Here is a 24,657-nt window from a genome sequence, read left to right as displayed (position 1 = left end):
CATTTTGTAGTTTGAGGTAAGTATGCTAAGTAGAGTTACAACTGGTCAAGGAAAAAAATTTTAAGACATTGCTAATTTGGAAACATCAGAAACTAATTTTTTTGTTTGTTTCTTCTATGAGTGCTTGTATGTGGTTTTTAAGAATTTTGAAATTTGTACTATTAGATTTGAGAGAGAAGACGGCATGTAAAACTGAAAATACTTTTTGAATTAAAGGCTACTGTTTTACAATTTCTAATTTTTGTTATTATTTAGCACTTAGTAAGAGTTAATAACAAACTGATAACATTTCTGGCCTTTAATGTGTATGAATCCTAATTGTCATTGAAAAGGAAAAAAATTTCTGTTTAAAACAAAATCTGGCTGAACAGCTTTCATATACTAAGGGAATAGCATAATATGTACATCAGAGGAGATGACTTTCAGTTGAGAAAAATATCTTGAACATTTGTGGATATGAGAATCTTGGAAAGTAAGGGCAAATGCAGACAGGAATTTTGAGTTTCTTAGGCTGCCTGAGAAAAGTGTGAAGGATGTAGGAGCAAAAGGAAAAAGAGACGTGAGAAGAAATAGTGGAGAGCAAGAGGTGGCAGGAAGCCAGTCCTGATGTAGAGACAATCTGTCCATCCTTAAGGAATATAAATAGGATGGGCTCTGGAAATATTTATCTTACTTAATTGTTAAAATAGCAGGTGTGTCTGGGTGGAGATACCCAGATGCCTGACATCTTGGTTGTTTTAATGATGGTAGAAATTAAATGACTCATAAGAATACTGAATTTGACCATACTTATAAATGTCTGACAAATAAATACAAAAAATATTCTGGGCTCTGTAGTCTCTGAGTTCTTCATCTTATGCAGGTGATAACATGGCTGAGCAGAGATAATAATGACCATATAAGTTTACTAAACATATGCTTATCTCAGCTAAGTAACTGACTCAGATTTATGCTAACTTGGTTCTTAGGTGTGTTTAAAATCTGCTTAACCATTTTAACAATTCAGGGTTTTTTTTCAGTACATTTACAGTCATCACTGTGTGTTAGTCGCTTAGTCATGTCCGACTCTTTGTGACTCCATGAAGTGGGGCCCGCTAGACTCCTCTGTCCATGGAATTCTCCAGGAAAGAATACTGGAGTGGGTTGCCATGCCCTGCTTCAGGGGACCTTCCCCACCCAGGGATCAAACCAGGGTCTCCTGCATTGAAGGCAGATTCTTTATTATCTGAACTACCAGGGCTTCCCAATTCAGTGGTTTTTCAGTACACTTACAGTCATCATCGGTACCCATTTCCAAAACATTTTTATCTTCCCAAATAGAAACTTGGTATCTTCCTAGGTGGTGCTAGTGGTAAAGAACCTGCCTGCCAATGCAAGAGTCATAAGAGATATGGGTTCAATCCCTGGGTCAGGAAGGTGGCTTGCAGAAGGAAATGGCAACCCACTCCAGTATTCTTGCCTGGAGAATCCCATGGACAGAGGAGCCTGGTGACTACAGTCCCTGAGGTTGCAGAGTCTGACACGACTGAAGCGACTTAGCATGTACACACCTTCATGATCCATTATATAATAACTACCCATTTTCCTCTTTCATCCAAGTTCTAGCAATCTCTACTTATTTTTTGTATCCATAAATTTCCTGTTCTAGACTTCATATAAGTAGAATCATACAATATTTGTTTTTTATGTCTGGCTTATTTCACTTATTAAAATGCTTTCTAGGTTCATTCATATTGTAGTGTGTATTAGAATTTTCTTCTTTTTTATGGTTGGGTAATATTCCACTGTGTATATATGCCACATTTTGTTTATTCATTCGTTGATAGACATTTGGGTTTCTACCTTTAGGCTATTATGAATAATGGTGCTGTAAACTTTGGTGTACCAGTGTCTGTTTGAGTCTCTATTTTCAGTTCTTTTGGCTACATAAATAGGAATGGAATTGCTGGATTATATGGTAATTCTATGTTTAACTTTTCGAGGAACCACAGTACTGTTTTCTACAATAGCTGTGCCATTTTACATTCCCATCAGCATTGTACAGGGTTTCCTTCACATTCTTACAAATGCTTGTTATTTTCTGTTTTTTAAAATAATAACAATATTTAAAAAAACAGAAACTAAGAATAATTTATTTCAGCAGTGTTTTCTAACTTTCATCATACAAGTCTTTCACCTCAGTGGTTAAGTTTATTGCTAAGTACTTTATTCTTTTTGATGCTATTGTAGATGAAATTGTTTTCTTAATTTCCTTGTCAGTTGTTCATTGTTTGTACATGCTCAGACATGCAGCTGAACTTGTGTGTTGATTTTGTATCTTGTGACTCTACTGAATTCAACCTAGTAATATTTCGGGTTTTCTACACATACGATCTTATCATCTGTGAACAGATACTTTCATTTCTTCTTTTCCATTCATAGGTGTATTCCCTTTAGGCTGGTGCTGAAATCAGTTTGTGTTTTGTTGAAGATTTTTACGTAGTTATTCACAAGGAATATTGGCTATAATTTCCTTGTAGTGTATTTCTTTATGATAAATTAGTTTTGGTGGGTGTTTCTAGGTATTTGTTCATTTTCTTTAGTTTATCCAGTTTTTTAGTGTATAGTTGTTCGTAGTATTCCCTTATCATCCTTTTTATGTATGTGAAATTTGTGATCCTGTCCCTACTTTTATTTCTGATTTTAGAAATTTTAGTTTTCTCTCTTTTTCTTGGTATGTTTTCACTTGTGTCAGTGTATTTTCTGATTGTTTCCTTTGCCCACTGTTAATTGAATGTATTATTTAATTTTCATATATTTTTTAATATTCCAGTTTTTTTTTTCTGTTACTGACTTCTAGTTCCATTTTGATGAGAAAAGATTCTTTGTGTCGTTTCAGTCTTTCAGAATTTATTAAGACTTGTTTTATGGCATAACATCCTGGATAATATTCCATGTGCACATGAAAATGACATTATTTTTGGCTACAGTGTTCTGTATATGCCTGTTAGCTCCTTTTGGTTTATAGTGTTCAAGTCCTCTACTTCCTTATGATCTTTTGTCTGGTTTTCCATCCATTATTTAAAGTGGGATATTTAAATCTCTTATTGTATAACTATATTTCTCCTTTCAAGTATGTCACTGTTCTTTTATATAATTTGGGGGGCATTTTCTGTTGTTTGGTACATGTAAATTCATAATGGTTTATATCTTACTGATGAATTGACCTTTTAATCAATATATAATGTTTTTTATCTCTTGTAACAGTTTTTGTCTGCAATTAGTATAATCACCTCTGTTCTCTTTTGGTTACTGTTTGCATGGAATATCTTTTTTGAAAATCCTTTCATTTTTAACTTATTTATGTCCTTAGTGAGTCTCTTGTGGCAGCATATAGTTGGATCCATTCTGCCAAATTCTCTCTTTTGATGGGAGAGCCTCATCCTCTCTTTTCATCTGCACATTATAGTCTGTTGTATGTCTGCCCCTAATCTTGTCCCAGGCTCACAGACTTGGTTTCTGTGAGTCTGTAATTGCCTAGAGCTTTTATGAGCTCTTTTATGAGCATTGCCTGCTGATTTTTCGATCTTAGTTTTGAGTTAGTTGAAGTAGGGATGAATGTTTTCCATCAGTTCTTCAAGTATCACCAGATAGAGGAGAACTGACTTACATAAGAATTTGCAAATAAGATCTGTTCTAATTCTCAGGAGAGAACTGGCAACCACTGCTACTGCCTCAAGGCCAAGACTGCTGCTTTGCTGGGGAGGGTGTAGGACAAGGATGAGTAAAAATATTTACAAAGGTTTCCTACTCTTTTGGAAATGAGTTTTTCTTGATTGGGTGTTTGCTTGGCTTCTGTATACCTTAGACTGTTTCCAGAATTTCAGCAAAGTTGATTCAGACAGTTTCTGCATGTTGTATTTGATGTTTATATCGGCAAATGAGAGGTTGAACCTATCTGGTTCACCATTCTGCTTGAACTTTATAATTTCAGATATGAAAACCAACTGATGGCTGCTTTAACAAAGTAACCTTCAAGTTCAGTGGCTTACCCTGATAGAAGTTTATTTCTAGTTTGCCAAACAGTCCACTGTGAGTGAGTGTGATTAGTGTCGGTGGAGGAGTGCTGGCGGTGGTGGTGTTTGGATTGGGGAGTGAGAGTGGGTGTGTATTTGAGGGAGCATTCTGTTTCATGTAGTCCTTTAGCAACAGAGCTGATCAAGCCTATGCCCACGTTAACATGTTGCTTCTGAGGTTGCCCTGGAGAACTTTAGGGGAAAGGGGAAAAGAGGGATGTGTTAGAGGTGTTTATGAGATAACGCTTGGAGATGGTCAAGTTGATTTTTACTCACATATGTTGGGCTAGATCTCAGGCACATGGCCATAATTAATTGTAAGACAGGCTGAAAAATGTAATCTAACCATATACTTAGGAAGAGGATGAAACTGGAAACTGATTTTGATGAACAGTTGATAATTTCTGCCCTACCAGCCATGCACAGAGCTTCCTTGAACTGCCATATTCTGTTGAATGAGCTATAAGATACACCACTATTTTATATTCCATTAAGAAGGAAGGGGGAAAGTGTTAGCAATTGAATAAGTACACAATGCCATCTAATCACTCTTACCTCTTGCATTATATTTAAAATAGAAATTATTTTAGATTTACTCAAACAGCTTTGCCTCAATCCACTTCTGAATCATTTTTTCCCATTCATAGTTGATGTGTTTCTTCCACAGAGTTATTTATGTGCAGTTAGGAAAGTTGGTGATATAGCCCCGCCTCTGTACCCTGCTTTTGTCTGGGATTTTCTTCTAAACCACTGATAACTATTCTGTAAGTTTTAATGCTGGCATATTCTTGATATTAGCAGATGGTGTTAATGAAAGGTTTTCAACCAATGCTTGGACTCATGTTCTTTCTTCAAATGGTCATTTGGATTATTGCCTGAAATGTTGAGAGGTTGCAGTTGTCTAATTATATCACCATGAGAAGTGACAAATTCTCATACACAGTGGAGACTGTCATGACCACCACCTCCATGGCAGCAACTGTAAATACCTTTAATTGTAAGGCACCTGCCAGTTTCAGAGATGTTAAAATGTTTTTATTTTTTGAAGGCATCTTGCAGTTGAAGATGTATATAGTGTATAGTATGTTGAATTTATTTTGAAATTCAAGTGTTTTTTTTAATATTTAAGACTTTAAAAAAATGATATCTAAGCTATTGAAAATATTGGTTATTAGAATTTATTAAAAATTATATTTCAGTTTTTCAGGTTCTTTTCTTTGGAGGATTAAGTGAAGGGTAAGATGGATCAGCTATTTGGAGCACTGGCTTAAAGTTACGAGAGTCTGATTTTAGAACAATACAGGAAAACACTTAAACACTGTTGGTTGCTTCTGAATGGAATGGACTCTGACAGTGCTTTTTCTGTCATTGAAATTATTCATAAAGGTTTTGGATGAAAACCAGACAAAGTGAAAGCACTTCTTTTACTGGGCAGTAATTGAACAAAATGTTGTGTGGTGTGTCTTTCTGATTGTTGAGATTCTTATTCTGTAATAATTTAATTTTATATAAGTGGTTTTCCCTTTTCTGATTGTTGACAGTAATTTATCAATGCTTTCTGTTGGTTTGAAACACTAATGATTTTTTTCCTTAATGTAAGACAGACAGCTAAATACATATTTCTGTTCTATTTCTAATTAAGTGATTAAACACACTAAGCCAAGGCATTTTTTGAAACACTTATTGGCCCAGAGGAAGTATAGATTCAAGGAATAGTATTTTTCTCTTTGTGGATTTCACTACAAATGTTACCTCATTTTTCTGGGGGCCCAGGAAAGTTTGTTGGTTCTTTTAAGGTTTAGTTTGTGAAAGTGGCTACTATCAATTTTATTTTTAATTAAAAAAAAAAGTCTTATGAATATGACTTTCTTTTCTTCTCTCCTCCCTCCTTCCTTTTTCTCTGTTGTTAGAGAGTACTTTTGGCCAGACCGTTTGGAATTATCAGTACTTAGACAGCTACATAAGGAATCTTCTGACCTTTCCTGTTAATGGCTCAAATGCTTATTAACGATTGTTCAAACACATTTGGGGAGCACATTAAATAGATGAAGTACTGTAGTTGATTGACCAAAAAAAAAAAAAAAAAATAGATGAAGGATCGCCATCTTATAGGAAGAAAGAGAGCCAGAGGTACATATTTTTCTTATTTTCTTCCACGTACCCAATCCAGATGTTAAGTTATCTGGGATTTGCTTTTACCGAAAATCATGATAGTGATAATAACACTTCCACTTTAGTTTTTGGCCATTCATAATTTGTGAATAGCTCCAACCTGGAATTTTAAAGACTGTTTATGTTCATGAAATGATGTACTGAGTAAATATATGTTCTTCATTGTAATAAAAACAATGGGAGGAAAACATATCTTTTTTTCTAAATAGAGTTGTACTGTTTTTCCAAGTGTTTGATACATCTCTCTCTCTGCTCTATTTTTGTGGTAATATTTCTAATATATTGAAGTACTTTTTATTTAAAGTAAATATATAGTATCTCAGTATGCATATGGATTGAACTTCATTACTTTGATGATGAAGAATTTCTTAAATGCTATGATACATTAAATATGTCTACAAATTAATGAGTAATTTATTTAAAGCTTTGTAATTGTTTCTTAAAATGAGTTAACATTACTTACAAGTAAATAACATGTAGCTTTTAAAAAATATTATTTATATTAATTTAAATTATTTTTAAGAAGAATTCAGTTCAGTTCAGTTGCTCAGTCATGTCCGACTCTTTGTGACCCCATGAATCGCAGCACACGAGGCCTCTGTGTCCATCACCAACTCCCGGAGTTCACTCAAACTCATGTCCATCGAGTTGGTGATGCCATCCAGCCATCTAATCCTCTGTCGTCCCCTTTTCCTCCTGCCCCCAGTCCCTCCCAGCATCAGAGTCTTTTCCAATGAGTCAGTTCTTCGCATGAGGTGGCCAAAGTACTGGAGTTTCAGCTTTAGCATCATTCCTTCCAAAGAACACCCAGGGCTGATCTCCTTTAGGATGGACTGGTTGGATCTCCTTGCAGTCCAAGGGACTCTCAGGAGTCTTCTCCAACACCACAGTTCAAAAGCATCAATTCTTCGGTGCTCAGCTTTCTTCACAGTCTAACTCTCACATCCATACATGACCACTTTAAGAAGAATATATTGTAACAAATCAAATTTTTATTCTAGGAATTTATGTTAAGTATAATAATGATATAAAGAGGTTGGAAACCACTAGAAGTGGTCACTGTTATACATTTGTATATCTATGTATTTTATATTTTGTATTTTTATAAAGCAAAAGAGTACATTAAATTGTGGCTATGATAAAGCACTCAAAAGGTATAAAAACATGAAGAATTAACGATGAGAATTTCCACTTTCCTGAATACTGAATTCCAAACAAGTAAATACTGATAGTATTTGGCTCTTGTTTTTCCAAACCTTTATAAATTTTTAGCTTGTTTTTATTTAATGCAACAATGTGTCAGGCATTGTTCTAAGCATTAGCAAATAGTGGAGAGTTATTATGAATACATTTTTAAGTACTTATTATGAATATGTTTTTAAATACTTATTACCCTAAGTAATAAATTATGAGAAACTGAGACCAAGAGAGGTTAATTAATTTATGGTTTAATCTAGTCAGTCTGTCCCTTGAGTCTATGCTCTTAATCTTTCTGCCTCTTAATGCTTTTGTAATGCAAATACTCTACTGTATATGTACTCTTATATAATATTTTGTTAGTTTTTATAGTCAAAACTAACATATGTACATAGTTCTTTGGAGCTTGCTTTTTCCACCTAAAACTATATTTTGACTTGGTCTTGCTTTTTAAAAACTATGTTTTATTACAATTCATTTAAATTTACTTACCATAAATTATTTCATCCTTGATGGACACTAGGTTTTTTTTTCACAGTTACTAAAACATGATGATGAATATGTTAATAACCCACGTGTAGATGTGTAAGATTTTAATGTGAAATCGATTCCTAAAAGTGAAACTGGGGTCACAGGTAGTGCAGACTTGAAATTTTGGTAATATTGTTAAATCGTCCTTCAACATGGCTGAAATAATTTATACACACATCAGCATTGTATGAATACCTGTTTTCTCATAATTCTGCCAACAGAAGATGCCATTAATTCCTGAAATGTTTGCCAATGGAAAGGGTAAAAACTATAACTTGTGCTGTTGAAAATTACATTTCTTGAATACTTCCAATTTATTAGACATTTGAATTTCTTTTGTGAATTTATCTATAATTTTTTCACACTTTTCTGTTGGATTGCCTGTTTTTTGTGTTTGAACTTTTAAATGTTGCAGTATTTTTTAAAAGCCCACTGTTGAAGAGTTTTGTAGTTAAGACAACAGATTTGATATAGACGGCCAGGCTGAGTCTTGGCTCTGCCACTTCTTAGGGAAGGTTGTTTAGTCTTCCTACGTTAGTTTCTTCAGTGGTAAAATAAGGTTAATGATGGTAAACCTCAAGGAATTATTGTGAGGATTAAAATATTAGTAATTTATAAATGACATAGAATAATACCTAACCCTTAGCCAGTGCTCTCAGAGTACTAGCTTATAGTAATTACTGCTGCTGTCACTTACGCTGTCTTGTTATTAACAAAATTTAAAAATTTTGATCACATTGGCTAGTGTCTTATTTAGTATCTTTTGCACTTGAGATTTTGTTAAATTAAGACTTGTGCTCGTTCTAATATCTGTGAAAGCTGACGTTTTAGTTTCTTCAAAAAGTTGGATAACTTACAGGTTGCTAATCTTTGTGAAATTTCTTTTGTGTGGTAGGAGGTAGGTGGTCTTAAGACTTTTGGTCCAAAGAATATCTAGTTATGCCCATTGGTATTTTGTTAATCATGTACTAAAATTTCCACGTATGCAAGAATCTGTTTCTGGGCTCTTTTTTTCTATTTCATTGTGATCTATTTGCCGATTCTTATGTCAGTATTACACTCTTATAATTACTATAGTTTATTTACGTATTTTGATATTTTGTTTGGGAAAAATCTACTCTCATTCTTGTTCAGAATTTTCATAGTAATATGATACACTTTTTCCAACTGATTTTAGATTTTGCTCTATTTAAAGAATAGATTTCTATTCATATTTTATTAAAAAAAATCCTGTAAGGCTTTAAAAAGGTTGATATTTTAACAGTGTTGAATGTTCTTATCCAAGAAATTAATAAATGTGATACATGCACATGGAGAGTCAAACAGTACAGACAGCATAAAACGAAAAATAAGCCTTTATCTTTGGTTTACTTCCCAAATCTGTTATCACCATTAATATTTCATGTATTTCATGTAGAAAAATTTTGTATTTATATAAATGTGTATTTAGAACTCCCTTGGGCTTCCCTGGTGGCTCAGAGGTTAAAGCGTCTGCCTGCAATATAGGAGACCTGGGTTCTATCCCTGGGTCGGGAAGATTCCCCTGGAGAAGGAAATGGCAACCCACTCCGGTATTCTTGCCTGGAGAATCCCATGGACAGAGGAGCCTGTTGTGCTACAGTCCACGGGTTCGCAAAGAGTCGGACACGACTGAGTGACTTCACTTCACTATCCTTTTTAAAAAAATACTCATAGGATCATGCTCTAATACATTCTTTTTCCCACCTCATGATCTGTTGTGGAAATTTTTCAATAAGAAATTATAATGGTTTATTTATTCCTAAAATCTTTGTTGTCTACCCTTGTGTGGAAGTACTGGGATTTTATTTAATCACTCTCTTATTGATGGGCATCTTATGACATCAGTTTCGGTCCTGCCAGTATAATTAATGTTTTATACGACTGAGCGACTTCATTTTCACTTTTCACTTTCATGCACTGGAGAAGGAAATGGCAACCCACTCCAGTGTTCTTGCCTGGAGAATCCCAGGGATGTGGGAGCCTGGTGGGCTGCTGTCTATGGGGTCGCACAGAGTTGGACACGACTGAAGTGACTTAGCAGCAGCAGCAGCATGTTGTATATTTATTTTTGTATTCTCGTATATGTTTATGTCATAAGGATAATTTCTAGCCATGAAATTGTTAGGTCAAAAGATTCAAGGTTTTCAATTGGCAGATGTTTCAGTTTCCACTCTTAAAATGTTAATTTATCGTTATATTCCCACTTGTAGTGTATGCAAATGTGTATTTCCCAACACTACCTCTGGATTTTATCAACTGTGCTTTATTTTTTCCTCTTTGCTTGCTTTATTTTTTTAAGTCATGATGGAGGTTGAACCTAGTTTAATATATTTGTTAGCCATTTTTTATCTGTTTAAGCTTACCATGGACAAAGCACCATACTAAGTGAATTGCATGTTTGTTTAATAAATTATTTGCATAATCATGTGAAATGCCAGGCTGGATGAAGTACAAGCTGGAATCAGGATTTCTGGGAGAAATATCAATAACCTCAGATATGCGGATGACACCACCCTCATAGCAGAAAGTGAAGAGGAACTAAAGAGCCTCTTAATGAAAGTGAAAGAAGAGAGTGAAAAAGCTGGCTTAAAACACAACATTCCAAAAACTAAGGTCATGGCATCCGGTCCCATCACTTCATGGCAAAATAGATGGGAAACAGTGGAAACAGTGACAGACTTTATTTTCTTGGGCTCCAAAATCACTGCAGATGGTGACTGAAACCATGAAATTAAAAGACGCTTGTCCTTGGAGGAAAAACTATGAACCTAGACAGTATATTAAAAAGCAGAGACATTTCTTTGCCGACAAAGATCTGTCTTTGTCTAAGCTGTGGTTTTTCCAGGAGGGCCTCCCTGGTGGCTCAGCTGGTAAAGAATCCGCCTGCAACGTGGGAGACCTGAGTTCGATCCCTGGTTTGGGAAGATCCCCTGGAGAAGGGAAAGGCTGCCCACTTCAGTATTCTGGCCTGGAGAATTCCATGGACTGTAAAGTCCACAGGGTCGCAGAGAGTCGGACACGACTGAGAGACTTTCACCTTCACTTCACTTCATGTGTGGATGTGAGAGTTGGACTATAAAGAAAGCTGAGCACAGAAGAATTGATGCTTTTGAACTGTGGTGTTGGAGAAGACTCTTGAGAGTCCCTTGGACTGAAAGGAGCTCAAGCCAGTCAATCCTAAAGGAAATCAGTCCTGAATATTCATTGGAAGGCGTGATGCTGAAGCTGAAGCTCCAGTACTTTGGCCATCTGATATGAAGAGCTGACTCACTGGAAAAGACTCTGATGCTGGGCAAGATTGAAGGCAGGAGAAGGGGACGACACAGGATGAGATGGTTGGATGGCATCACTGACTCAGTGGACATGAGTTTGGGCATGCTCTGGGTATTGGTGATGGACAGGGAGGCCTGGAATACTGCAGTTGATGGCGTTGCAAAGAGTCCAGCACGACTCAGTGACTGACCTGAACTGAGTAATAGGGGAAACAAACATTCCCTTGGAATTAGGAAAGATTCTGTTTTTTTTTTTTTTTCCTGTTTATTTATTTATTTTACTTTACAATATTGTATTGCTTTTGCCATACATTGACTTGAATCTGCCATGGGTGTACATGTGTTCCCCATCCTGAACCTCCCTCCCACCTCCCTCCCCATCCCATCCCTCTGGGTCATCCCAGTGTACCAGCCCCGAGTACCCTGTATCATGCATCGAACCTGGACTGGCGGTTTGTTTCACATATGATAATTTACATGTTTCAGTGCCATTCTCCCATATCATCCCACCCTCACCCTCTCTTGCAGAGTCCAAAAGACTGTTCTATACATCTTTGTCTCTTTTGCCGTCTCAGATACAGGGTTATCATTACCATCTTTCTAAATTCCATATATATGCATTAGTATACTGTATTGGTGTCTTTCTTTCTGGCTTACTTCACTCTGTATAATTGGCTCCAGTTTCATCCACCTCATTAGAACTGATTCAAATGTATTCTTTTTAATGGCTGAGTAATACTCCATTGTGTATATGTACCACAGCTTTCTTATCCATTCGTCTGCTGATGGACATCTAGGTTGCTTCCATGTCCTGGCTATTATAAATAGTGCTGCAAAGAACATTGGGGTACACGTGTCTCTTTCAATTCTGGTTTCCTTGGTGTGTATGCCCAGCAGTAGAATTGCTGGGTCATATGGCAGTTCTATTTCCAGTTTTTTAAAGGAATCTCCACACTGTTCTCCATAGTGGCTGTACTAGTTCGCATTCCCACCAACAGTGTAAGAGGGTTCCCTTTTCTCTGCACCCTCTCCAGCATTTATTGCTTGTAGAATTTTGGATAACAGCCATTCTGACCAGTGTGAGATGGTACCTCATTGTGGTTTTGATTTGCATTTCTCTGATAACGAGTGATGTTGAGCATCTTTTCATGTGTTTGTTAGCCATCTGTATGTCTTCTTTGGAGAAATGTCTGTTTAGTTCTTTGGCCCACTTTTTGATTGGGTCTTTTATTTTTCCGGAATTGAGCTGCAGGAGTTGCTTAAGTGCTCAATATGTGCCAGACATAGCTGTAAGTTCTTTACAGATGTTCACTTATATAAGCATCACAGCAGCCCCATAGGGCACAGGGATTATGTTACTTTACAAATGAGGAAGCTCAGGTACCAAGTGGTGGTTTTGCCCAAGGTCACACTTGGTTTGGGAGAGGCCTTCTGGCTTTCTGTCCTCTTCACTTACCCCCTGATAATGCGTGCTTTTGTTTTGCAGAAGTGTTGCTTATGTTTTTATGTGACGTGTGCTTATTATTAATTATTTTTGAAAGATGTTTTTTATGCTGTGCATTGTGTAATTTTTTGGATTACAATTCATAATTGGCATGATTTAATTTTTAACTTAAACAACTAGTAGAAAAAGTAAAGTTGTGGATAATAAAATTGTTAATAATTGTCAAAAAACTGTCAACATTGTGAAGATGGCTTTGTTCCCTCAAGTAGATGTGTAATGAGTACCACTTTACACAGGATTTATTTACTTTTCTTTGTAACTCAACCTGTATTCCAAATTTGTACTTATGAATTATTGAAAGTTTTTTTAAAAACATCTGCTTTTTTAGATTTTTTTTTTTACCAGTCATAATTTTTTTTTTCAAGTTAGTGCAATGGACCACATATTGAACATAAACTACAATTTGCAACTTTTAGCAACATAGTCTATGAGCTTGCTGCTCAGACTGGAGTGCTTAGGTATCTATGAATTTTTAGCAGGGAGTCTGTGAAGCCATGCAATAAAATGTATTACTCTTTTAAGCACCATTTCTACTAAAAGATTGGTGGGGGTGGAATATTAAGTACTTTAATTGCTTGACATTTAAAAAGAAACTAATTCTGAACATAAAAGACAAAAATTTCACATTGATGGTCTCTACCCTAGAGATCCTGAAGGTATGTATCAGTTCATTGTGTAGAAAGGTTTAAGCAGTCAGTGGTTGCATTTGAAGTCAGTTGGGGTCTTGGAAAGTTGTGAAACGAGTGAACTAACCAACATAAAATGCTGATCAATAAGGCTGAGAAAGAGCCCTGCATTTTAGCATTCAGTTACTATATATAGTATCAGTATATCAGTGTTAACCGGTAATATTTGTTGGGTTGTTGAAAAGAATAATACTATCAAAAGAGACATTTAGTTTTAAATCTTGGGAATATTTTTCTTGGATTTTATTTTATCAAACCCCACTTTTAAGTAATCCTGAGTAAAATTCAGATTCAGATCAGTCGCTCAGTCGTGTCCGATGACTCTTTGCGACCCCATGAATCGCCGCATGCCAGGCCTCCCTGTCCATCACCAACTCCCGGAGTTCACTCAGACTCACATCCATTGAGTCGGTGATGCCATCCAGCCATCTCATCCTCTGTCGTCCCCTTCTCCTCTTGCCCCCAATCCCTCCCAGCATCAGAGTCTTTTCCAATGAGTCAACTCTTCGCATGAGGTGGCCAAAGTACTGGAGTTTCAGCTTTAGCATCATTCCTTCCAAAGAACACCCAGGACTGATTTCATTCAGAATGGACTGGTTGGATCTCCTTGCAGTCCAAGGGACTCTCAAGAGTCTTCTCCAACACCACAGTTGGGTTTACTAAAAAAAAGATAATTTGGGGGTTATTTGATTTGCAAAAGCATTGAATATAATATTTCTTTAAATAATTTACTTCTTTAGCTTCTTCAGCTCATATTCACAGTGTTCAGTCCTACATAAAAATATACATAAAAATAAAGCAAGGAACCACCAATAGTTTACAGATTTTTTTTTTTTTTAATGTAAAACATTGTGGTGAAAGATTAAAAGGATATAAATTTGAAAATTTGAATACCCAGTATTTTGTTTTTTAAAATATCTAATAAGTTTGAGTAAAAGCAATATTAATAACTGCCTTTAATTTTATTCTAGATAATGAGATCAGGGCTTGAATGTGCCACTTTTTTTTAATTTTTTTTTTGGAGTATAGTTGATTTACATGTTGTTTTGGTTTCAGGTGTATAGCAGAGTGATTCAGTTATACGTATATGTATATTCATTCATTTTTAGATTCTTTTCTCATATAGATTATCAGAATATTGAATACTGTTCCCCTGTGTTACACAGTAGATCCTTGTTGGTTATCTATCTTGTGTATAGTAGTGGGTGTTTGTTCATCCCAAGCTCCTGATTTACTCTTTCTCCCCACATTTCCCCTTTGGTAACCATAAGTTTGTTTTTGATATCTTTAAATCTGTTTCTGTTTTATAAATAAGTTAATTTACATCATTTAAAAAAATTAGATTCCACATATTACTGGTAGTATATGATATTTTTTTCTCTGACTTACTTCAGTTAGTATGATAATCTCTGAGTTCATCCATGTTGCTGCAAATGGCATTATTACATTTTTTTGTGGCTGAGTAATATCCATACACACAAACACACACACAAGTAACCCATATTCTTTATCCATTCTGTCATTGGACATTTTGATTGTTACCACTGTTTTTTATTAATAAATATGACCATCATCATTCAACTTGTAGAGTGACATGAATATATTCTTGAAGTATCCAGATGATAATAGCTTTTTTACTTAAGTGACTTCAGAAAGAAAAGAAGGGCAAGGTGGGTGTAGGGAACCGTTAAGTAGGGGAGTTGTAGGAAGAGCAAATTTAAGAGTTAGCATGCTGTCCTGGGGTGTATTTTCTGTGTGGAATTTGCACCCATTAACAGAGGAAGTATAAAGCATTCTCTTTGTGTAATAAACTAAACCAGATAAAAATATACTTTGTTCTTTTTACTTTTACTTTGTTTTACTGCCATTTAGACTTGACTGAGGAAGAAAAATAGAGGTAGGTAGAATTGGCATAGTTCTTAGTCTGAGTTTCTTTATTTATCACTGTTATTTGTTCATTCAGGGATTTTAATTTATGTCATCTGAAACTCTGTAGATTGCAAATTTTCTATAACATGGCTAATTACTTTTATAATAAAGAATATACATAAAACAGAAAGCAAATTGTCCAGGTTAAAAAAAAAAATTCTAATTTCTTTGACATTTCTTTATGCTTTAAGTAGAAGATGAACCAGAAGTGAGAATTGAAGAGTTGGAGAGTTTTGTTTTGTTTTTTGGTGTCAGGACAGGCAGGGGGAGGGGTTGTTCATAAGACACAAGAAGATTACTAAAATAGAGGAGGTGGGGGAAGGAACTTTGTAAACTGAGAGGTGTGTATACAGGATGGTGATTATATGAGACTCCTCTAAGATGTGCCCCTCAATTTTCTGTTGTTCTTGCTATTTTAGGGGGAGAAATCCCGTGTTTTGAGGATATGATTTCCGTGATATGATGAGGAGTACTAGGATTTTAAAAAATTACTGCAAATATATGTTAGTTGGCTAAGTCCAAATTGTAGTGACAAAAGAAAATAATAAAAAATCCATCGCAACTCTGGAAAACAGGAAAGGATGCTGTCAGTGAACATTTGGGGACTTCCTGGTAAATATAAGACTGACTAGATTATTAAAAACCACTACTGAACAGCTTATAGCATAGGGAAAACTGCCTGTGGGTAATATTGGGGTAGGTAGACTCTAGGATCAGTGAATCTACATGAGAAATAGACTAGTTTCTCCCCTTTACCACACTAAGGGCAAAACCCACCTAGAAAGTCTCACAATCATTTATTATGGGAAGGGTGGGAGTTGGCGAGACTCTTGAGGAAGGTAAAGCAATGTCCTGAATCAATCAATTGTATTGAACAATCTAGGTCTTTATTTAAACAGATGAAGATAATGATGAAATACTGGATATTTGAGGGCTTCTCAGGTGGTGCCAGTGGTAAAGAACCCACCTGCCAATGCAGGAGACACGAGAGATGCAGGTTCAGTCCCTGGGTTGGGAAGATCCCATGGAGGAGGCCACGGCAACCACTCCAGTATTCTTGCCTGGAGAATCCCATGGAAAGAAGAGACTGGCAGGCTACACAGGGTTTCAGAGTTAGACACGACTAAAATTTAGCAACTTAGCACACAGCAGTGCTAAACAGAGGACTCATTCTAAAATAGGCAGAGCAAATAGCCCAGAAATCAGTTAATATATAAAAAAAAGCAAACTGAAAATATTTAGTTTCTAGAGAAAATAACAGTGAAAAAAACCTCTTGACAATTAAAAATTTGATTGCCAAATACAACCTATGGAGGCCAAAAGATATAGAAGGTACTAGAATCCAGAGTGCTGAGTTGATTCCAAAGAGCAAGTGCACAGAACACTTGCTGACTTAAACACTTACGTTTACAGGTCACATGCTTTTGAGGGGAGAGATCTTTGGGTTTCCAGTAGATGAGAAGTTATAATTAAGGCCTCTGCATAAGGCCAAGGCTCTTCAAGATAAGGTTTTAATGAAAGAGTCTCCAGAAAATGAAATTTAACTTCCAGCAGAGAACATCAGAGAAATTTTCTTCCCTTGGCATTTTGGTGTAAGACTAAAAAGTCTTGCCTAAAAATTTGTGGCCGTAAGCTTGTCTTCATGTGGGTGTGAGATTCTAATTTATACTAACTGCCTAGTTCAGGAAACTGCAGGCAGAGAAAATTTTTAAAAAATCATCAAATGTTGGTAGTGCTACGAAGCACCTAACAGAAAAAAAAGTAAATACTCTTTTAAGGCGGGTACATGTTCAAGATGAGCCTTTTAGTATATCTCTTGGTAGAGCCTGAATGAAATGCTTTGGAGAAAATCAGCAATCATGAGCAAGAGTAAGCAGGAAAAAAACCCCAGCAACATTAGACTTCTGTGATATTAAAATTAATAGGAGTATGGAATTATATACAAATGTTAAAAGAAATAAAATGGAAGATTAAAAACCAGAGCAAGAGACAGAATGCTGTCAAGAAGTACCAGGAAGATTTGAAAAAGAGCTTGTAGAAATGAAAAATATAATAATTATATTGTAATTGGAAAACATTGAATGGCTTAAATATATGAAACCTAGCTGAAGAGGGAATTAATGAACTAGAAGATAGATTTGAAAAAACAGAGAAATGGGAACATGAAAGACATAGTCAGAAGAATAAACATGTCTTAATATGTGTGAAGTTGAAGTTCAGAAAAAGAGAATGAGGAGACTGACAGTCTATATCCAAAGAAGGAATGAGCATTTTCCAAAATTAAAAGATATCTATCATTAGACTGAAAAAAAAAAAAACAAAACAAAAAAACCCAACACAGTAAATCCAGAGGAAGCAAAATACCTGGATAATACTTAGGACAAAAGGAAAATAAAAGTAACCAGAAATAGCTTACCTGCAGAGGTATAAAATTAGACCAGTAGCAGACTTTTAAACAACTGTAGATGCCGTAAGAGAATTGAGCCTTTAAATACAAAAAGATTCCAGATACCATCTTGAAAGTAACTAGCAAAATCAATCAAAAACAAGTGTTTTGAAATGTATTTTCAGACAGGTATCAGATTGTTAAAAAGATTAAAGTGTGACTATACTATATGGGTTAGCATATGTAACAACAAGAACTCTATAAGTTTGCAGAAGTATAAACAACTAGTTTCGAGAATAATTTGGCAATATCTAGGAAGCTTGAATGAACATTTCTCCAATGATCTGGAAATTCTGCATAAATATATATATATATATATAAATATATATAAATATATATGTATATATACTCATGCTTACATATACCTTAGCATTGTTTATTGATCTGTTTTGACCATAACATAAACTTTCAGGAAACAAAATTTACTGTGTATAGCACATTTTGATCCACCTCTGTGCCTTACTACTTTTTCCCTTTTCCCTTTACTCCTCACCTATGACCTTGACCTACTAATGTGATTTTATTGGTGGGTTGTAAGCTGTAGTTTGAAAAATACTTCCTTGAAAAAACTCACGTATAAGTGCAATAGGGATGTTCATACCAGTATCATTTGTAAAAGTGAAACACTAGCAGTCTTAAGCACTTAATAAATGGAGAGTGGACAAGTAAACTGTGGTATATTTCATGTAAGGTGAAGAAGACTGTGAAAGTATTAAGTTTTTAGGAAGCTTAAAAATATAAAGCAATACTATGTATAGTTTTATGGATGTATGCATATATAAAATATATAAGGAAATCCATGGTAATGATAGACACCAAGCTTAGATTATCTCTAGGAGGAAAAGAAAGGTATTCTGTTATGTAGGTAACAATTTTTCTTGAACTGAGGGGTAGATACATAGGTGTTTGTTAAATGATATCTTATACTCCTTTGTATGTCTAAAATATTTCACATAAATTTTTTGAAAAGGGAGATAGTGATACTGACAGATTGAGATTTCTTTCAGGGAACAGAGCAAAAAGAGTTGGATTTTATAAGAGAAAAGTTTGAGACCTAAAAAATAGATTCAAGAGATCATTATCTGTGAAGTAAGAATTCCAGAAGTGAAAAATACATACTGTAAAAGCAGTAGACAAGGAAATGGTAGAGTAAAATTTTCCTGAGCTGAAGAATGCCATCAAATAAGGTATGCTGAAATCACATTTCTGGTATAATCAAATAGTGGTCAGATTTTGAATTCCAAGGATCAAAAGAAAACCAAGTTTCCAGATAGAGTAAACAGACTTGCCCTAATGCAAAAAAAGTATCAGATTGGCATCTGATTTTTCTTCTGCAGCACTGGATACTAAGAAACAGTGGAAAATTTCTATAGAATTCTGAGGTAAAAGTACTATGATCCTAAGGTTCTGTATACAGGCAAAATTGTTTTAAAATGTGAAGACAAATATAAAAGAACTCTGAGCTATAACACTTACAAATGAATATATTATTTGGAAGTACTTAAGCAAAATGAAATGAATCATAATAGAGAATTCTGGATGGAAAAAAGAAAGACATACACTAAGTATAAATGAACAAAAGCAAACAATAAACCGAAACAGTCAGTGAAACTTTTGGTTAAATCTAAAAACTTGTCGCTAATGTACTTTGATGTATATTTGAGGTATAATATAAACAGAAAATATTCCTAATAAAACGGAAGATCTGAAAAAATGACCACTAGGAAATAAGATTCAGATGTTTTAATAAGAATAAAACCTGGGCTTTGGCAGGTGATGAGTGGAGGGAGGAAAGTAAAAGAATACTATGCATAGTTTGCTATGTAAAGTATTTCTATTCATAGAACTACAGAAGTGGATACTTTTTGCTTTACTTATGAAGGAATATAGAAATCTTGAAAATTTGAAGAGATTTTTGTTAAAAGATGGCAGGGTATCAGCTGTCTCAAACTTCATCACATCTGTTTGAAACAACTAAAAATGTATTTTTTTTTTAAAGAAAAATATGTTGGGCAGCAAGAAAGGGTGACATTGGTATAGCAAATTTGGGGGGAATTCCCTGAAGATAGAAAGTAGATGGAATGAGAGAGACAGAGAAACAAGAGCAGAGAAAAAACTGCAAGTGAAACTGAGTTTTTCCTTGGTACACTTCAAGAAACTCCCATCCGTTTTAACAGTTTCAGAGGATTCAAGTGATCTGCGGCATAATCATCAGATTAATTAATTTAAGAGCTGCTTGTACCAAATGGACTCTTTTCTTCAATTGTACAGAATGATAGTCAGCAGTAGTATTTGTCTCTAGGATAGGAGACATGGCTTCTGTTCTGCATGTGATGAGTCTAGGAAAGGCTTCTGATTGTGGATGCTGTAGTGGAGAGAGAGCAAAGCGGAGCCTGGAACACAAAAGGGAGGAAAGGGAAGATCAGTTCCACGGATATGAAACACAGTAAAACAGTCTGCCGCAAAAGTAAAATCTTCCTGTTTTTTTCAGTCTTTCAACAACCTGCTTTATGACATACATTCTAAATTGAAACCTCTGGATATGCTCTGCCCACTCACACTCATCCTGAAATCAACTCTCCAGTTCAGGGAAGATTCCTTCACAAAGTGACAGACCTACAGATCTACATTAGAAACCCTGGCTATTTAGCTAATTCTGGGACACCATTCACAAATTTCGAAGACCAATGATTACCAGAAAACCCAAAATATGAGTACAGGATGAACTGAGAGAAATTGACTCCTGGAAAATGAGAATGATACAAGATGTAGGTAGAACCTAAATGTAATTTGCATCCTTAGAGATTTAAGATCATAAAGCAGCTGTAAAAATAAGCCAGCTTGTTCTGAAAGCAATCTGCAGAGTTCTCAGAAACAAAAAAATATTGCTAAAATAAAAAATATTCAAGGGAAGGGCTGAAAGTTAAATTAATGATATAGAAGTAAGGTTGAGGAAATATCCTAGAACCTGAAGTTTAAAAGATGGAGATTGGAATATGAGCATATGTTTAAGTTACGTGGGACATGGAACCAGGTATGTGTTCCAGGAATGTGAGGGAGTGTTGAATATTAACAGAGATCGGTATATACAGATGTGCAAAGATGGCCAAGATACATAAAGTGAATAAACGTGTTGTGAGAATAGTATTTTAGTATGTTTGTGATCATAAATCATGTGCATGTTTGAATATGAATGCGAAAGATGAAAGGACATGAATGATCTCCTTTTGGGAAAAGGATAGAGGGATGAGAGAGGGATACTTTTCATTTTTCTTAAAGCATGGTATTTTAAAAGGAGTATATTTTTATTTAAACAATAAGTTATTAAAAGTAATGTTGCGTGAAAAGGAGAGCAACATGAGGTTAGCAGGGATTACCTAAAGGGATTACTATGATTTACACATAGTCTCAAGTCCATAATTTTCTTTGTAGTGTACAATTTTTTCTGTTATTTCTTAGCAACTGTCTCCTTCCCTTACTTCCTAGATTCTCAACCAAGTGTATTTTCACACACTTCTCTGAACCTTCTTTACCCAAAGTATTGGGGCGGGGAGCACTAATTCCTTTGTTGCATGTGAATTTTATGAGAGAGGATATATATGTGGAGAATACCTTCAAGTAAGGATATTTTCTAGGTATTGCTTTATGAATAAAGGGTAGTATCAATCCAACACCTTCTGTGGAATGAGTCAGGATGTAAATAAATTATGTTAATGATTAATAAAGGGAAAAACGGGAGAATTCCATAGTTAAGATTTTGAAGTATATTCTGGTGGGATTTTTTGGGATGAGAGTGGGAATTGCTCAATATCAGAACAGTAACATGTGAGTATAATCACAGAGGTGTGAAGTGGTGATCTGGACCACCTGAAAGGCCCCATCCTTTTTGTGAGGAGATGGATATGATCCTTGATCTCAGTTTGCTACATCTACTGTAACCTCTGACCCCTCCACCATCACTGAAGATGCTTCTCTAAGGCCTGAAGAAGCGGTAGAGGATCACGAGAGAGCGAGTGCCTGAAGATCCTTGTCTGGGACAAGCTATGGGAAGAAAAGTCCTGCAGGTATTCTTCTTTTGTGTTTTACTTGGTTGCTGTGTTTTTACTGGAGAAAATAATTCTTTTCCTTGGAAGGGGTGAGGAGTGGTTGGTGGGAGGTGGGAGATGAGAAGGAGTAGTTCACTTTTCACTTTCATGCACTGGAGGAGGCAGTGGCACCCCACTCCAGTACTCTTGCCTGAAAAATCCCACAGACGGAGGAGCCTGGTAGGCTGCAGTCCATGGGGTTGATAAGAGTCGGACACGACTGAGCGACTTCACTTTCACTTTTTACTTTCATGCACTGGAGAAGGAAATGGCAACCCACTCCAGTGTTCTTGCCTGGAGAATCCCAGGGATGGGGGAGCCTGTTGGGCTGTTGTCTGTGGGGTCACACAGAGTTGGACACGACTGAAGCGACTTAGCAGCAGCAGCATTCTTTTGTAAGTGTGATAGAACAGTTGGGAAACAGTACCAGCATCTTTCTGTCTTTTTCTTTTTCTGCTTTTACACGGTGTTTTCTGTCATCTTCAAAATAAAAGGCTATTCTTGAATCACAGATTCACTTCTGTGGTGTTAAGATTCACTAAGAACATTTAGGTACATAGCATGCTGACATAATAGATTACCTAGTTGCAAATTTTAAAAACTAATGATAAATGTTTAGATCTGTGAATGGTATTGAATTTAAATTTCTGAATATATGCTTAAAAAGCTTGTTTGTAATTGGTATTTTTTCTTTTGTGTTAGTTGTTTAACCATTTGACACTGATTTATTTCTTTGGCATGAAGATTTAACACTGCTATGCACTTAAGTAATTAATTAACTGGAGCACCTCAAGTCTTAAATTTGTTATTTTTCTCTAGAATAGTAGTCTCAAGTGCCAGGAGCCCAGTTCTAGTTCCAGTGCAACTTAAACTTATTGCAAAACATTATTTTCTTCAAACTGTATGGCAGAGAATTTCATTGAGATTTTCTAGGTACTACTTATTGAAGTTTTAGAAATGGTATCTTCAGATATATTCTTGATAATTTGTTAATTCTGTTGTGCTTTTTAAATGATACTGTAAGAAGTATGCTTGAGTGTGGGGAGGGGTTGTTTTTGAAAATTTAGAGCATTTGGAACATATAACAATTCAGTTAAGTGGATATAGACAAAAATATGTCAATAAAATTGACCAAGGAAAAGTAAGTGAAATGACAGGATATGCTGGTAGTTTTCTTCTTTTTTGTTTGAATGAAAATAAGAAATGTTCTTAATAGAGATTTTTGTGTCATTTTCTCTTCCTTTTTTTTTCTAGCATGAACATTAGGAAAAGACCTCTTTTTATTTCATCTTGTCTTCCAGTCCATTTTGAATCAAAAAAGACTCATTGAAAACTCCTTTGAGAAGAGGTTTGAAGAAAGAAAAAGAAATACTGTTGAGAGAAGTTGTGCAGACCAGAAGGGAGATAGAATCACATGTTTTTGGTGTGTGTGTAACACCAGCAGGACTTCATAGAACGTGGAGAACTGAGAAGAGAGAAAATTAAGAAGTGACTGAAAATTGTGGGGCCTGCTGGGAAAGTACTGGCCATCTACTAATGTGGAAAGGCAGTTGATGCTTCAGTCCCAGGGCTTTTTGTCTCTGCTGTGCAGTTAGCATAAATTCTTCCCACATTCTGAACCACCCCTTTATCCTCTGTGAATGATGGAACTCTACTTCTATTTCAGCAGTGCTTCCAAAGATGAGTGAAAATATATAGTGTCTGCCAAAATCTGAAAAGTGTAGTCCATTTACTTATCACTAGAGCTTTGTAAGGTACCCCCTCCTGCATTTTAAATTTCTGTAGTTCGCAAAACCAGCCATTGTAGGGTGTTTTTTTTTTTTTTTCTGTCAATAAATACTAGATTGTCAACATGAAATATAATGATTCTTCGTCATTGTGGCAGTTTTCTCCAATTTGATATCAATAGTCACCTTGGTGAAAACTAAGATTTTATTTTTTACACTTAAATAATTATGTTGTTTTTGGTGTGTCATTGTATGAGTTCCTGTTTTTCTTGAGATTTTAACAGACCTTGACTTACTGTATATGTCAAAATAAAAATCTTTAAATAGTAAATATGTTGTAATATTGTGGATACTGATCTTATATTAATTTTTCACTAAATATTGAGTTTGATTTTCATAGAAACCCTGACCCTAAATGTCATATTTATCTCAAATTTTGGAAATTAGTTTGTGTTATATAATAAGCATCTTATGGATTTGGCTTGTGTGTGTTTTAAATTTTACTTGTTTTAAGCATTTTTTAAAAATAATGTACTCATTCTATTAGGCAGCTTTTCTTTGGAAGTCAGGAGGACTTTATGTTTTTGAAACTGTAATTGGTTGTTTAAGTTCTCCAGACCAGTAATACGAATTCTGCACCTTGTTTCTAATTCCATCTTTTCTTATTTTAAGGACTTTTAGTATACATTGTGATCCTTTTTGAGCATAATATCTCAGTAGTCAAGAATATGTTCTCCTCATTTTCTCCAAGGAGGATTTCTTGACTGAAAGTTCCTCTTGTACACTGGGTTCTCTTCTGAGCACCCTCTTACTAATGCAGAGTGGCTGTGTGTGTATACGAAAGGGCATGATGTTGTTTCGGTCTGACATAAGAAATTGTACAAACGTGTTTATTAACTGCATTGCTTGTTGTGGCAAAAAGCTAGAAATAACTGTAACACACATCAAGAGGAAGAATGTTTGTGATGGAATGTTATGAAACTCTTAAAAATGGGTTCTCTGTTCATTCTAAGGAGTGTGTGTGATTTTTTT

At 35.4% G+C, this 24,657-nt stretch overlaps 1 protein-coding gene and 1 long non-coding RNA gene across 2 annotated transcripts in view; both read left to right on the top strand.

Annotated features, from left to right (window-relative positions):
- The window catches only part of MACROD2 (mono-ADP ribosylhydrolase 2), a 2,305,531-nt gene that overhangs the window by 19,140 nt on the left and 2,261,734 nt on the right, over positions 1-24,657 (top strand). The gene's annotated exons all lie outside the window — the stretch shown is intronic.
- Positions 22,071-23,956, top strand: LOC138990479 (uncharacterized). Its single transcript, XR_011466632.1, has 2 exons — positions 22,071-22,293; positions 23,153-23,956. It is a non-coding gene; the product is annotated as an uncharacterized lncRNA (long non-coding RNA).

Source organism: Bos mutus, chromosome 13 (assembly GCF_027580195.1).
Source record: "Bos mutus isolate GX-2022 chromosome 13, NWIPB_WYAK_1.1, whole genome shotgun sequence".
Taxonomy (NCBI): Eukaryota; Metazoa; Chordata; class Mammalia; order Artiodactyla; family Bovidae; genus Bos; species Bos mutus.
The sequence above is the reverse complement of the archived record's forward strand: the minus strand, read 5'-3'. Positions and strand labels throughout refer to the sequence as shown.